Below are 17124 nucleotides of genomic sequence, written 5' to 3' on the forward strand. Positions count from 1 at the left end.
TGCTATGAACCAGTGGCATGGCAAGTTGGCCCTAATCTACTGGACACAAAAGAATGAAGGAAGCGCAAGCCTAGTTGTCTGTGAGGAGTTCAATATGAGGGACTGATGGATGATTCATTTCTTCTTAAACCCAGTCAGATGTTAGGAGCAGCACTGGGGCATTGCAGCAGCACAGGGTGTGGTGTGCTAAAGATGCCCTCCTTTGCCAATAGGAATGGCAGCCAACATGAACAGCACTTGCACACTGCATGTGGCAGTTACTGGATGGTGGTGGTGGTGGTGGGGGGGGACTCCTGGAACTGATGGAAGTATTTACCAGAGGACAGCAGCAGTTATTCTCTGCTGCACAGGCTGAAACAGCCATGCCCACTGTCTGCCGGAATCCACCTTCCCGTGTACGCACACAGCCTCCCCTTCGGAACAGCTGAAAGCATGAGAACGACGGAGCCCAAAGAGCTGCAATCCAAGCCCTGCTTAGGGAAACTTTTGACCATTTGAGCCAGAGATATCTTGCCGAGGCTGCCTGACGTCAGAGGCTTTCAGAGAAGGAGGCTGGTCTGAAAGTGAAAACAGCAGCAGTAGTTCCACTCGGAGGCCACAATAATCTAGAAGCAGTGAAAGGAAAGCAGGAGAAGCAGTGCTCTCTGTGTCTGTGTATGGAATATAGGATTGCTGCAGGGTAAAAGGGAGGCGGGCACAGAGATGAGGAGACTGCGACAGAAGCGTGGCTGATGCAGCAAGTGTCCTGGTGCCTGGCTGGGGGGGAAACCCCAAAGGAAAGGGTAAGCTCTGCTTTCTTTTCTCAAACAACCCATGAATGGTCTGGGGAATTGTAGGTTTCTCTGAAATGTTACACACAGGAGCTAACAGCAAGAACACTCTCAGGTTACTGTGTGTGCCTGTATATGAGTGAGTGAAGTGAGTGAGTGTGTATGAGAGAGAGAGAGAATGGAATGTGTAATATTAAAGCAGAGCTACCTGGGCTGTATCCCTGCCTAGGAACATGCACACACATCCAGCCCCCCTGGAAACCATCAACACAGAAAAAAGGTTGGAAAGGATTGCTTGTCCCTTCTTCACACCTTACAAACTATTGCAGAATCCCTCAAGATTTAACAGATGATTGCAACCAAGCTCCTGAGTACAAGCAGTAGCCCAGTTCGAACCCAACTTTTAAAGATTTCTTAGCTACGTTACGTATAGGTTTTTAAAACTCCTTCATTCTGACTCCCCCACATGGTGCCTTTTGATATAAAAAGCTAGAGAGAACACCACTCTCTGTCTAATCATGTCTGTCTCCACATGGAGACAAAAGCTAAATGACTTATTGGAGAAAAAGACCCAGAACTCTTTCCACTTGGGTTCTGTTTGCATAGTGTTGTGGTGTTGCTTCTCTTGGAGAAGAGGGGAAATACATCGGAGAGAGGCACTCTGAATTGATTTCAGGTGAGGAAACCAGCTCTCAGCAGGACTCTCTGAAAGGAGCTCCTGCAGCCAGGAAGACCTGGCTGGAAATTTTGTTAGAAGTGTGGACATCCTCTGCAATAATAAAAAAGGGGATTAAGGGTTTACAACTCAGAAGGGCAATTTAATTCACTGAAGTAACTTTTTTCCTGCTTCTGCAAATGAAAAGATGTTGAGTGTCTAGGGCTTTGCAGATTAATGAAGAGGGATGTAATGAGTACATGATTAAAAGCTCTTCTGCTAGTACAAATAATAAATTAACGAACACAGATTTTCATAAATGAAAACAGAATCCTGCTGTTTGTCACGTCGCTCACATATAGGGCCCCTCATGCAGCCACTTAGTCACATGGCCACTTAATTCAGTCGTAACCCTTTAAATTGGATTAAGCTTGTTGTACATGTGACAAGTGAGATTAAAAGTGAAACAATAGTAGAGGTATTGTCACTTTTTGTACTGCCTAGAGAAAAATCATGTTATTAAAAGTTCACAGTAGGCATGACTGTAAGAAACAGAATAACATCAGGGCACGCGAGTTTTACCTGGGATATAAGGAACTGTTCTGAAGTGCAGGTTCATATTGACGAAGTAGCTCTGTTTGATGATCTCCTTTATTTTGTTTTACATTCAGACCTACTCGTCTCAAAGTCTCTTCTCATGTTCCTTCCCTCCTCCCTCCCTCCCATGGCATCTGAAGAAAATGTATGTGTGCGTGTCTCTCTCTGTGTGTGGCATGCTTCACAATCTTCTTGGATTGCCTTAACTGGGTTGTTGTTGTTTTTTTAAGTGCTGTGTAAAATATGAGAATTGGCCAACATATCCCTTGTTACAAACTGGATTGTGTTTTGCAAAAAAGCCATCACAATTTAATGAGTAGGCATAAAAGATGTTAAGCTGGAGCAGGGGAATAAACAGGGGCACTTGTACAATGCCGGTCATGGTGCTCCACTCACTCGCAACCACAAAAGAGGCTCTTTCAAGGCTCTGCTGCTTTTGTAATGCTGCAAGGCTACAAATATTTTGTTTTTGGTGTGTAGGAGGGTAGGCTGCTGGTGAGGGAAGAACTGGATTGGATGGCGGCGGAGAGATGCTGTGTTTTGTAGAGAGAGAGCATGCTGATTGACTCTCCAAAACGTAATCATTGTAAGTTAAGCAGTTTCTGGAAGCTGAGTTCCTTCTGTAATGATGTGGGTAGAGGGTAATGTAATGTCTATGCCAGCTAATGAAGCCAGCTAATGTTTTAAGGGACAGATGTTCAAGGGCTAATCTAAGCTTGCATTTGCTGAAGAAAAGGAAATCTGCTGAGAAGGAATACGTGTGTGTGTGTGTGTGTGTGTGTGTGTGTATGTGTGTTTGGTTGTCCTTGTGCATGGCCTTCCAAAAGTTTTGCTCGATATAAATACATCTGGATTTGCAAAGGAGTAACACAGTAGTTGTTCAGTGCTTATTTCTCTGAGAATTTATTTCCAGTAAGTGGGCAGCAGCTTTTCCTAGAAGCAGCATTTCATAATGGACTAGTTCAGCAGCCTGGCTGGCACCTCAAAGAGAAATTCTCCAAAACTGGGCTAACATATTGTTAACTGTCAACCATATACCAGCCGGTATTTATTGATTGCATTTTGTTCTGCTTTTTGGGAGCCAGGGACCACAGTGTATACTATCAGTGCTGGGACTAGGTAGGATAATTTTGTTGGGCAATGGCATGAGAGAACTTTGGATTCATACTGAATGGTGAATCACAGAAAAATAAAAGCTGTGAAACAGGGATTAAATACTTAAAAAGTGAGTTAGTGGGACTCTGATCTACCTGAGCATAATATCCTCTGAACTGGACCTCCTGCAAACACACACCTGAATTCCATATAGTGTGCAAATGGGACATGATGAAGGATGGTTCACATGCTCAGAAGTGCTCTCTTTGGGAGCAGTCCCACTGACCTCAATGGAGCTCATTCTGGGAGTACACTCCAAATTAACACAGTGGGACTTAATTTCTGAGTAGCCATGCATAAGATTGTGCTGTAAATCATGTTTTTTAGCTTTGGCACAAAAGCAGGTTTCCAGGACTGAGCCCCAACACAGTGCTGAGGAAGGGTAGGGAGGGCTTCAAATGCAAAAATGAGTAGAGAACTGCTTAAATGATGTCATAAACAGACCGTGTGTGTGTGTGTGTGTGTGTGCGCGTGTGCAGTTGAATTTGCTCTTTGATAGCTTCAGCAGTTCCCCCACGTTTCAGTATGCGATTGCTATTCTCCAGCTTTCAAAATGAGCCCGTTCAAAGTAGCTGACAATGAACACAATGCACTGAAAACATTGGTTCAGCTGTCACTAACTTCACTGCATTCACTTACTATGACATGAAAAATGGACCATAGTTGGCAAAGTGGCAAAGTTCTGGCAGCCGCAGAAATGTACAGTACCTCTGCTGCAAGAGGGTTTCGGGGCATACACAGTCATCACAAAAATGGGAGCTTTTCTCTCTTTCAAACAGCAGCCACATGACTCCTCATACAGATCAGAAGGGGGCAATGGGTTAAAGCCCCCCCCCCATAGTCCCAATACAAATCTGCCTCCACATATACTAAACAAACAAAGAAATAGTTGCACTGCATGTGCTTAAAGCAGCGGTTCCCAACCTGGGTTTCTCCAGATGTTGCTGAACCACAACTCCCATCACCCCCAGCCACAATACACTGTAGCTGGGAATGTTGGGAGTTGTAGTTCAGCAACATCTGGAGGAACCCACATTGGGAACCACTGGCTTAACATCATTTGATTGTAAGACGACCTGGACTGAACTTTGGGGTAATTAGTATCCAGACTGAAGAATCCTGTAAGGAGGTGCTTGGTCTGATGAGGATCTCTGTGAGCTATTCTCATCTCTCATATGGTTGGAGCATATCTACAAGTTTTTGATAGGTTGGATATGTCGGAGCAACTACCAGTATATATGGCAGACCTGTGGATAATGGAGATAAAGATGGGGATACATACACATGGGTATGTTGTACAACATGTTACAAAGCATGGAGCCTCTGGGTTGTTTTTTTTAAAGATATTGCTTTCTTGAGCTTTAGGTTTAGTGCTAAAGCAGTGGCCTCATGGGAGAGCTGCCCCTACATCTACCCCAAATATGAAGCAAGTGAAACCCAATGGCTACAGGAAGAACACTGTAAGAATGCCTGTTCCCTTCGCAGAGCAGAGAAATAGCATTTGAGAATAGTAATGACTCCTCAACCTTTCTTTTTTGGTGGCGGGGGGGGGGATAATCTGTGACATCACTGAGGTTCATCTGAATAAGAGGATTCTTTGTTATCCTTAATAGCAGTACATCACTGTAAAAATAAGAAGAGAATTTTGTGGATGGAGCTGTAGTTCAGTGGAAGAGCATTTTCTTTGCATGCAGAAGATCCCAGGTTCAATCCCTGTCATCTCCAGGCAGGAAATACCTAGAAGGCAATACTCATCTGAAATCCTGGAGAGCATCTAGGGTCCCAGTTCCCTCCCTGGCATCTCCAAGATAGGGCTGAGAGAGATTCCTGCCTGCAACCTTGGAGAAGCCACTGCCAGCCTGTGCAGACAATACTGAGCTACCTGTAGATCAGAGGTTCTCAAACTTGGGTCCTCAGATGTTAATGGACTTCAACTCCCATAATCCTCAGCCTCAGTGGCCTTGGGTTGGGGATTATGGGAGTTGAAGTCCATTAACATCTGAGGACCCAAGTTTGAGAACCTCTGCTGTAGATGGACCTATGGTTTGATTCATTATATGGCAGCTTCCTATGTTCCTGTGTTCACTGCCAGTTAGTGTAGATCATTGGTTCCCAAGCTGGGTCCCTCCAGATGTTGCAGAACTACAGCTCCCAGCATCCTCAGCCATAATAAATTGTAGCTGGGAATTCTGGGAGTTGTAGTTCAGCAACATCTGGAGGAACCCAGCTTGGGAACAACTTGTGTAGACGATACTGAACTAGATGGACCAATGGTCTGACTTGGTATAAAGCAAATACCTATATAGGAATCACACAAACTGATTTTACAGATTTGCATTATATACCTCAATGCTATAAATATATTTAGCTGCAAGGGTGCACAGCTAGCTTCTAGTGCAAGACAGGTGAGCATGACCATCTTTTTATGCTGCCCCTGAGCTAAAGTCTCATTATAACATCTTAAGGACCATGTAGTAGTGTGTATGTGTGCACTGTACAAACCTGGCTGAGGGGTGTCTAGATGACCTGAAAAGATGTTGCACAAGTGAATCATTCCTAGCCCTGCTCATCTCACCCTCTCTCTGCTTAAGTCTTCACTGTGCAACTCTGTTCATTGGTTCTGGAATGGCCCATTTGGCAAGGGTGCTTGTCACCAAGGTAGCTGTGCTGACTGGCACTGGTGTATCAGTATGATATCTTGGGCAGTCCACAATGCCAGCATAGTGCTACATGACATGACGTTGCACTGGCACAGCACCCATTATGATCTTCCCTCAGTGTTTATTTCTCAGGCCAGCAGCTCATTGGCTTGCATTTGACAAACATAACTTCAATTTAACTCCTCTTATGGTAGGAGATGGAGTCATCACTCAGTGGGAAAGTATCTGAGGTTCCGGGTTCACTCCCTAGCATCTCCAGGTAGGGCTCGAAGAGACTCCTGCCTGCAGTCTTAGAGAAGCTACTGCCAGTTATTGTAGAGACAATACTGAGCTAGGTGGTCCAATAGTCTGACTTGGTAGAAATCAGCTTCCTGTGTTCCTGGGTTCCTAAAGATGAAATTCTGCTCCTGTAATCATCAATGAGAAACTTCACTAAGCCAGATAATTAATCTAAAACAGAGTCCAACCTTGGCTGCATGTTGTTGGACTGCAACTCCTTACCATTTCCATCAGCCCCATCCACAATGGCCAAAGGGATGATGGAGTTGTAGTCCAACAACATCTGGGGGGACACTGCTCCCTCTAACAAGGATTCCCAGTTGTTGTTGACTACAACTCCCTCAGGGAGAGGAGAGCTGGTCTTGCGGTAGCAAGCATGTCTTGTCCCTATAGCTAAGCAGGGTCTGCCCTGGTTGCATATGGATGGGAGACTTGATGTGTGAACACTGCAAGATATTCCCCTCAGGGGATGAAGCCGCTCTGGGAAGAGCAGAAGGTTTGAAGTTCCCTCCCTGTCTTCTCCAAGATAGAGCTGAGAGAGATTCCTGCCTGCAACCTTGGAGAAGCCACTGCCAGTCTGTGAAGACAATACTGAGCTAGATAGACCAATGGTCTGACTCAGTATATGGCAGTTTCCTATGTTCCTAACTCCCAGCATCCCCAGCTGCAATGACCTTTGGCTAGGGATTATGGGAGTTGTAGTCAACAACATTTGGGAATCCCTGTTAGAGGAAACACTGTGAGGGAGGTGCAAGGTTGGGAACCCCTAATCTAGAATATTTTCTTAAGCCCTGCAACTAGTAACTTACCAGGCTGGCTTTGAGGTCAACTCAATATATTAAGCAAGGATTCTTGACATATATCTAGATATATTAATGAAGGATACTTGAGGAAAAGAACCACTTCAGGAGACACTAACTTTTTAGTAGTATGAGGAAAAATAAAAGATAACCACACAAAGCATTCCATCTGATTAAAAATAGAAGCTCAGTTTTTTTTCTTGGGTTGGGAACATTTCGTTCTAGTCTTGATGGGTCATCTCTCTATAGTACTGACCCAGGTTTGAGTACTCACACTAATGTAAGGTTTGGGAGCTACAGTTCCTACTCATCCTCTCACTCCTTGTGCCAAGAAGTGGTGTCCTCCAATTTCTCAACAATCAGAATATGTAGCTGCCCTGGCTTGACTTTACATTCTTCTGGAGCTCCTTTGGAAATCATCCAGTAACCATGGTCAGCAAAGCAGTAGTCATTGTGACACATCTGGAAGATTTCTATGTGAGGCTGTGCAAATCCAGAGAGATCTCACTTGCTACTTAAACAATAAACAGTGGATTAGAAAGAAGTCTAAAACTACATGCAGTGATCTCAGTTGTTATTGGGGGGAAATATTTGACCCCAATTCCAATGGGTACATGTTCATGCTCCAGAAACAATTCAGCCAAAATGCTCTGCAGGTGTGGCACCAGCAAACACAAGCCACACATGTGATTTCATCAGCTTTATAGGATCTGGTGAAAAACAAGAAGCTATTTTAAAAACTGCAAAATTGGCCTAATCTTCTCTCTCCACTTGAAGATCAACATCAGTGGGATAATAAACACTGGTGGTGGCTTCCGCGGAGGAGTTCTTATCCAAGAGGGGATCATGAGATTATAACCAATGTACACACCCATTCTGGGCAAGAAAATAGAATGACAGATCCTGCTTTTGTACCAGAGTGCTATTTATATTGCATTTGTCCCTAAATAGAATTTCCAACTAGTCTCCCCCCCCCCCGCCTTGATTTTTGTAATAGGAGGGAGAGGTGGTTACAAAACCTATATTGGCAAAATAAATATAATTTATTATATTCATAATAATAAATAAATGCTGATAAATAAATCTCCAGCCACACAATAAGCACAGGTTCAACACTGCCATCATCCCCACATGCAACTGAAATCTGGAGAAGTACGGGGGAAACAGTAACGATGGGCTTACCAGAAATGACCCCACGGCATGTGATTCTACCTGCCACATGGCCAGATTTTTAGAAGCTACCATGTGGTTCTCAGCTATCTATTTATTTTGACAGGCTAGGTGGTTGATCTGCCAGTTCTTCTGTAAGCTATGAGTAGGCTTCCTGTGGTGATGTCCACAAATTCCCATTAGATTCCTTAGCATAGGGGTACCCAGCCTTCAGTCCCCAGATGTTGTTGGATTACAACTCCCATAATCCCACAGTGGCCTTTATGGAGTCCCGTGCTGACACAATAGATATAGCAGAGTCCAGAGATGATGCCTCTCCCTCTCATAGGGAGAGAGAAGAAGTCGGGGTTTGGGGACAAGGGCCCATTTTCACTTCTTGTCTCAGCCTTGTCTCAGGGCCCACTCCAGCCTTGTTACACCCCTGCCCCAGCCTTTGCTAAACATTAGAATATGTGGTAAGAGGTGGAGGTGGGGGAATTCATGCTACATTTTCATTAATGCAGACAAGCAAGCAACCATGTAATAGAAGACCCTACTGCCATGTGATAAATTATCACATAACAGTACTTTGTATCAGCTTCAGCTGATTTGACAGCTGTGCCCATTCCTTGAAGAAGACAAGCTCAAAACAGTGGTGCATCAGCTGGAAACCTCCAGGCTTGACTACTGCAGTGCATTCTATGTGGTGCTGCCTTTGTATGTAGTTTGGAAACTTCATTTAGTTCAAAATGCGGCAGCTAGATTGGTCTCTGGAGCACCCCGGAGAGACCATATTATGCCTGTTTCAAAACAGCTGCACTGGCTGCCGATATGTTTCTGGGCAAAATACAAAGTGCTGGTTATTACTTTTAAAGCCCTGAATGGCTTAGGTCCAGGTTACCTTAGAGAGTTCCTTCTTTTGCATGATCCCCACCACATGTTAAGGTCATCTGAAGAGGTCCGTCTCCAGTTACCAGTGGCGTATCTAGCATAGGGCAGGTAGGGCATGTGCCCCAGGTGCCACTTGAAGGGGGGTGCCATTTTTTTAAATTATTTTTTTTTAAAAAAATGGCCACCAAAAACAAAATGGCCACTGTGCATGCTTAAATGGCCTCTGTGAGGCCCTAGGCCATGCCAGGCCTCACAGAGGCCATTACAGCATGCGCAGTGGCCATTTTGTTTTCAGCAGCCATTTTTTAAGAATTTTTTTTTAAAATGGCCACCACACATGTTCAAATGGTCCCTGTAAGGCCCTAGAGGCCATCAGGGGGAGGGGGAACCTTTGCAGACCCCCCCACGGCCTTTAGGAAGCCCCCCAAAGGGGCTACAGGTAAAAAATTTAAAAATATATGTCACTGTACACATATTCAGTTTGGCACTATGTACAGAGAATCAGGGTTTGTGAATATTGAGCTGAAGCTTATGAGCTATGATTGTATTCATTTGCTCTTACTTTGCTTCTTGTGATAAGTGAGTTAAATCTGATGTCTTAATAATATGGCTATTAATGGTGAGTTTGTCTTTGAATCAGTGTGAAATCCTTATTATTAAGGCCCACTGGGAGTTTCTTGCTCTTTCTCTCTCATTTTAACTTCTTTATGAAATACTAGAATATATTCCAAGCAGTGACACAATTTACTCTGCATGTCTTTTAATTATTTTCAGAGTATCTGGGGAAAGTCAAATTCTTCATCTATTTTTAAAATGTATGTAATAATGATGCTACAATGCAGAGTAGAGAATTAGACAGGCACTTCTGTTTAGTTTTCCAAGTACACTTCCACCTAGTATTTGGGTATTTCATGAGCCCCAGCATACTGAAATTTGTAGTTTTCCAGCATTTTTTGGTCTGGCTACGTCCACTGCTAAATAGTTTTTGAAATATTAAAAGATTATCGAGCTTGACTTGTATTTTTGAGCTGATATTATGGTAAAGTTACTTGAAAGATGGGTGTCAGATGTTTGTATGGGGGCGCAATTTCAGTGCTTGTCCTAGGCGCTATTTTCCCTAGATATGCCTCTGCCAGCTACCACCGATAGGTCTGGTGGGCAACTCAGAGGCGGGCCTTTTCTGTAGCCGATCCTGGATTGTGGAATGCACTCCCTGCAGAAATTCATAATTTGAATTCTTTCTTGGCTTTCAGGAGAGCCCTCAAAGCCTATCTGTTTGGCATGGCTTTCCAGGGTTTTTAAATTGTTGTAAAGGGTTTTTAATGTTGTAACCTGATTTTTCAGGGTTTTTAAACTGTTCTGATTGTTTAATTGTTGTTTTATGCTGTTTTATAATTTCTGTTTTCACTATTGATTGATTTTAATGGTTTTGTTTAATTGTAAACCGCCCTGAGCCATTCTGGAAGGGTGGTATAGAAATTGAATGAATGAATGAATGAATGAAAAATAAATAGAATTGATAAATGCCACCTCTCAACACTGGAAGGTGTATTAGAACAAAATATTCATTTTGCCAGGTGGCATGGTAGAATGGCCACAGGGAGCCTTGACTACTATGAATAGTAAGAGAATAGGGTCTGTTTATGTTCAGGGCTCCTGTATGCCTGGTGAGCCCTTTAGCTGAGTAGAGTTAAAGATCCAAGGCACTCAATTCTGATCCTGCCTTGAAGTGTGGCAGAATTCATAGTAACACTAGGTGACCCTTACAGAGGCCTAGTGGTTTCCTGTAATGCATTATAGGGTTAAAAGGAAGGAGCTAAAGTGACTTTTCCCAGATGCTAGGAATGATCAAAGAGAAGGCATGACAGGATTACAAGGAGGGAGGAAAGTGGGGTGGTGTAAACATTGGATCAATATCTGGGGGTCTGACACATACGGGCATCAAAGAGAGAAACTTTGCTTACTTTCCAAATTTGCTAGCCTTAAAGTAATGATCCTGCCTGCAAGCCAACATCTCTGTTCATAGGCTTTGAAGCTGACATTTGTTTTTGTTCAAGATCTTCTTTTTTTCTTAACTGTATCCCAAAATGACTCAAGGCAGATGACATATATCCTAGTCAGTGAAGCTTTTCCAAGACTATTTGAATCAGGTGTTAGGCTAATGGAGACCTGGGCTGCTTCTTTTTTTTCATACTGTCCTTTGTGAATTTTGTTCTTATAGTAAGTGTGTGTGTGTGTGTGTGTGTGTGTGTGTGTGTGTGTATGTGTATGTGTATGTGTGTGTGTTCAGTTATCAGACCTATATTTTCTGTCTTTCCCTCCCACCCCGCTTTTGTTAGGAAAGAAGAAAATGCTTTTAGTTGTTTGATCATGGCCTTTATGGCCTATGAATCCCTGACAGGCTAAAATTTACACAAAGTCTAATGAGAAAGCTTTTAGCCTCTTTGAGGCCAGTACTCAGATATAGTTTCAATTTAAAGATCTGGATTGAGGGCATCACCCTGACAAACTGTATAAATGAAATAGATACACACTTAGTATCGTGTTATCTTTTCCCAGTCATGGGCAATGTGAATTGGGGCAGATGAGCACAAGCATTGGTCTACATGAAACATAAGCAAACATGCCAAAGCTTAAACCCTTAAATTGGGAAGAAGCAAATGCAAGCTCAAGGGCCAAATGCAGCCCTGGTCCCAGGAGAATCAGCTGTGGCAATGGTATTGGCAATCAGTTCATTGTGGGAGTTGGGGGTAGAGCCTCGGCCAACATCCTACACCCAAGCTCTAGGCATAGACTAGATGTGATGGCAGAAGATCCATGTGTTAAAATCAGGTTGCTGCTGTGCTGATATGAATGTATGAAGCTGCTGTATATTGAGTCAGTCAGACCACTGGTAGCTCAGTAGTAGAGGATCTGCTTTGCATGCAGAAGGTCTCAGGTCCAATCCCTGGCATCTCCAGGTAGGGCTGGGAAAGACTCCAGCCTGAAATCTTGGAGAATAGTTGCCAGTCAGTGTAGACCAGGCTTCCCCAACCTGCGGCCCTCCAAATGTTGCTGAACTACAACTCCCAGCATACCCAGCCACAATAAATTGTGCCTAGGGATGCTAGGAGTTGTAGTTCAGCAACATCTGGAGGGCTGCAGATTGGGAAAGTCTGGTGTAGACAATTCTGAGCTAGATGGACCACTTTTCTGACTCAGAAGGCAGTTCCCTATATTCCCATGATGTCGGAACCAGCCCATTGATTCATTGACCAATCATAGCAGACTGTAAACACTTTGCTTTAATCCAGTGAATCCAATATCTTACTTCAGTCCTGCCAGGAAACACCACTGGTGTCTTCTTATTCTATTGAAGCCAGGAGCATAATTTTTAATTCCAAAGCCTCACCATTGCCGTCCAGGCCACTGAAAGTGAGTTGCTAGCTGAATGGGACTTGGGTGAGATGCCGGCCCTTCTACTCTTCTGTGATACTCTTAGACAGAAAGGAAGTAATAACTATGGTAGGGGCCTGCCAATTTTGGCTGTTCTCCTACTGAGATACGATCATGGGTTCTCTGCTTTTTTCCATGTTTGAAGTCACATGTACTTACTCCTTCTGCTTCCAATGCAGAGGATCTGAAATGTGAAACCAGAGGCAGAAGCTCAAAGCTTAAGCTTAACTTTTCAGAACTGAAAGGTCTTTATGATTTAGACATCAAGCTCATATGAATACAATTTAGTCCCCAGAGCAATGAATAGATATATACAATGACAAAGAAAGAGCCACATCTCTTCAAATCACTCCTAAAATCCACCTGTTCCATTAAACATTTGTCTTAACTCCTTGGTCCCCATCCTCAGCTGAAGTGAAGCCTAAGAGTATGTAAATTTATGGCATGTACACCACCTAATGCCACAGGGGAAATGACTTGATTAGCAAGAAAGAAGTTGCCGGTTCAAATCCCCACTGCTTTGTTTCCCAGACTATGGAAGGAGATGTCGGCAGGGGTAGGCGGGGAGGAGGAAGGAGATGTCGGTGGGGGCAGGCGGGTGGGTGGGGAGAACTAGAGACACAGATGCTCTGCACCCAGCCCAGCTAGTACAACATAATGTCTGAATAGGGCAAATGTGTCCTCTAAACAGCTACAATTCTTTTAAAACACCCAGGTAAAGGAAATAAGTTTCTGAAATTCCCCTGTCAAAATGAAAGCAATCAGATGCCGATAAACTGTGCTTACCTGAACTTCCCAAAGGCATTTGGTTTCATTTCACTCAGACTGAGTTTTGTGCCACGTTTCCCATCTGTTTTTCGTTTATTTGAGCACCTCCATCCATCTCAAGAAGTTGTCCATAACTGTTTGTGTCAACTTCTCTGTGGCCAAACACAGAGTGTGCAGGCCCTTTTCCTTGAAAACCCTTGGCATTTACATAACCCCCAATTGTAGCAATGTGAAATGTGGCTCTGGTTACAATAACAAGGGTTTAGGGAATGTGGAGGGAGATTTTTAACTGCAAAAGCACAAAAGCAAAACAAAACAAAATGCCGCATACTGTTTTCATTTTCGATAGCCATGTGAGGACTGTCCTTTGGTTTTCAGCTATAAATAAACCACTGCTGTCATAGGAAGATGGAAAACAATTCACATTCCTCCTCCTCTCAATTTTTCTTAAAAGTTCCCTCCTTTAAAAAAAATTGTGAATTTTACTGAAGCAAAATGTATCCACCATAGAGGAAAGGATGCGGATTCATATAATGCTATCTCCTCTTATACCATGAAGATCCTATGAGTGTGCACACAGTGCACACAGAAATGCATGCACACAGGCTCCTTTACCAGGAACAGTCCCTATTTTTGGGAACCGATCCCTGATAAACCATTGTCCCTATTTTTTTTTTTTAATCAATAAATCACAATAAATCACTATCCCTATTTTTGCCTCTTGGGGATGCCTTGTACAATCTTTCTCATATGAGTCGCTAGAGTCATCATTCTACAGAGTTCAACTACCTTTCCTGAGTCTCTAGAGGCTAAATTTAGAGACTCTGAATCAAGTCACTAAATCAAGCAGGTGGGTGAATACATCATTTTGCTCTAGTACACATACATGTAAATGGGTACATATACACTTCGGTATTATGCTGTGCTTCAGAGCATCCAGAGCGAAATAATCTGCACTGCCCTTTTTGAACTGTATGAAAGCAGTTCTTCTCTGCACAGTACTATGTGCTTCTGGTGTGGGGCAGCTCCTTTATGGGAAGCGGGAAAGACACAGCTGGGATGACATGCAGGAAGTGGCAGTAGGTGTGTGTGAGGAATGCTGTGAGGGGTTGTCCTTTGAAGCAATTTCCTCTTAGAGTTATATGGGGGGCTACCCCAAGTCCCCAAGCATACCTCCTGCCATGGCTCATGTGCCTTAAGAAGCCCCCCGCCCCAGTGTTCCCTCTAATAGGGATTCCAAGACGTTGTTGACTACAACTCCCAGAATCCCCAAGCAAAAGCCATTGCAACGGGATTCTGGGAGCTGTAGTCAACAACATCTGGAAATCCCTGTTAGAGGAAACACTCCCACACACACACACACTTGTACCGGAAGTACACAGTATGGTGCAGAGATGGGCACATGGGGAGTGGCAAAGGGATGGTGTGTGGGTTATTTGGCCCAGGATGCTCTGACGCACATTCTTACTGCACAGTATATAGTGGGTGAAATCCAGTCTTCAGCCATTTACAAGAGGGGTGGGAGGCTTGGGCAGTAATACTTTGCATGACATTATGAGTGTATCTCTGTTTTCATCTGTGAAATGTCAGAGGGGATGGGCTTGGCTCATCTGCTGTGATAATTTAGAATAACAACAACAACTACTACTATATTTGTTAGCCGCCCTATAACAAATTGTTCTCTGGATGGCTCACAACACAATGAGGCGATTCTCATGATCGGTGAGAAGAGCCATAAGGGGGTTTGTGGGGAGAGCCCGCTTAGATGATCAGAAGGCAACCCTAGGCAACTGGATCGGCCGCCCACATGACTGCTGGCTCCGTCATGGAGCCAGCGGGGGCTGCCACGTGGCTCCCGGAAGTTCCAGGATGCCCCATGCGAGTGCACAGGGCATTCTGGAGAGACCCCCAAGCCCGGGAGGCTGCTTGCAGCCTCCCAGTTGGGGGTCTACTTGTGTGTTGCCGCGCGCCACGTCAATGGCAAGGGGGAAAAAAGGTGAATATTTTCACCTCTCCTTCTTTCTTGTGAAGAAGGAGTTAAAAATGAAGGACCGGTAGAATGTTTCTGGGGGTGGGGGAGGAAGGTCTGTAAACATAATTCTCCACCATTACAAGAGATGCGGGAGGGAAAGTCCATGATAATAACCATTGTAATGTATGAGGGTTAGCTGCCGGGAGCCACGCAGCTCCTATTGCAGCGCACAATCACCCAAAAGCAGGCTAGGCTCTCTTAGCCCGCTTTTGGGCAATCGTGGGAATCGCCTGAATGAAGTGATTCCCATGATCCGCAGAAATTGGGCAAAGTTTCTGTGGCCCAGTTTCTGTGGATTGTGAGAACCGCCAGGCTTGCGGGCAAGCCCGGTGATTCCACAGCAGCTAGCCCAACTAATTCCCTTTCCCCTTAAACCAGGTTAACAGAGCAAGTGCTCCATTAAACTGGGGGTTTTTTGGTCATGAGACACCACGTCACGTCTTCGTGGTGTGGCAACTCACAAGGAGAGCCTGACGGGGAAGCTAACACAAGTCTCCTGGCCTTGGGGGTCTCCCCAGAATGGCCTGCACACTTGCAGGGACCAGGCAGCCCCAGATCCCCACCACCCCTACTGGCTCTGTGACTGAGCCAGTAGTCATGTGAGCAGCCAATCTGGTCACTCAGGGACAGCTCCCCACAGAGCCCAATAAGGCTCTACACACCGATCATGTGTAAAGCCTCAATAACACAATTAACAACAACATTAAAACATAACACAACACACAGAGCCATCAAATTACAATAGAAAATACAATATACACTACAAAACATTTTAAAACTTTTTTAAAAAATCAGATTTTAAAAGCCTGAGTGAACAGAAAGGTCTTTACCTGGCATCTAAAAGAACAAAGTGCTGATGCCAGGTGAGATTCACTGGGGAGGCCATTCCATAGATGGGGTGCCAGCACTGAAAAGGTGGTTATAATGTGGAATAATGTGTTCTGCATGCACTGTATTACCTGTTTTCCATTTATGGCATAAATGGAAAACAGAATTACACATGACCACCACATTTCCAAGGTTACTTGGTCTTGCCCTCTACACATTTCACACAATTTCCCTGAAGTTACTTGGCCACACCACCTCCCTATTCATACTAGGTATGTCGCTATTTTCATTAGTGGAATGTTGGAGGGAATGCATGCATGCATAGCAGTTTGTGCCACTACAACTAAAGTGTTGCAGATCAGTTACTTATCTATTGTAAGTAATTGAACAGGATGCCAACTTTAAACAAGAAACAAGAGTTTGATATTTATTACTAACTAAAAACAGGCTAAGAAAACAACAAACAGGCTAACAGTCTCTTATACAGAGAGCGAGAGAGAGAGAGGGAGAACCTCTCAGTTTGAATTCTGATCAGCAAGTGAGGAGCTGAGAAACAAACACAGTGACTCCACCCCCAGGCCAATAGGGATGTGCAAACAGGTTCAACGTCGAACCAGTTCAGTTTGACTGTTCAGGGTCAAACCAAACCACCCCCTGTTTGGTCCAATCCTGGACTGAGCCCCCTTGGTGGTTCGCAAGCTTTTTGTTTGCTTGTTTGTTAAACTTACCCCCTCCAGGGGAGTTGTCCGAGGCGGCGGGGTGTGTGTGTGTGTGTCCATGGAGGTTCCCCCTCCCCACGCCAGCCTCCCTACAGCCAGTTTTTTACTTTTCTGTGCCGGGGGGGGGGGGTAAGGCTGAAAAATGGCCCATTTATGGACTAAGGGAGGAGGGAGAATCTCCAAAGACACCCCCCCCCCCACATACACACACACCTCAGACAACTCTCCCAGAGGAGATAAGTTTAAAAATAAATAAATAAAAAGCTCACACACACACACACCCTGGACCAGACTGCGGGTGAGGGGTTCAAGGGAGTGCCAGACTGAACCGGACTGGACCAGCCAATTCCGTTCACACCCCTACAAGCCAGTACACAGATACATTC

General features: G+C 44.4%; 1 protein-coding gene across 3 annotated transcripts in view; it reads left to right on the top strand.

Annotated features, from left to right (window-relative positions):
- Positions 1–604: 604 nt before the first annotated feature.
- DAAM2 (dishevelled associated activator of morphogenesis 2) overlaps positions 605–17124 on the top strand; it is a 325498-nt gene continuing 308978 nt past the window's right edge. For all 3 annotated transcript variants that reach the window (XM_053305346.1, XM_053305390.1, XM_053305362.1), the window contains exon 1: positions 605–782. The gene's annotated coding sequence lies outside the window, so the exon portion shown is untranslated. The remainder of the gene's footprint in view (positions 783–17124) is intronic.

Source organism: Hemicordylus capensis, chromosome 1 (assembly GCF_027244095.1).
Source record: "Hemicordylus capensis ecotype Gifberg chromosome 1, rHemCap1.1.pri, whole genome shotgun sequence".
Lineage (NCBI taxonomy): Eukaryota > Metazoa > Chordata > Lepidosauria > Squamata > Cordylidae > Hemicordylus > Hemicordylus capensis.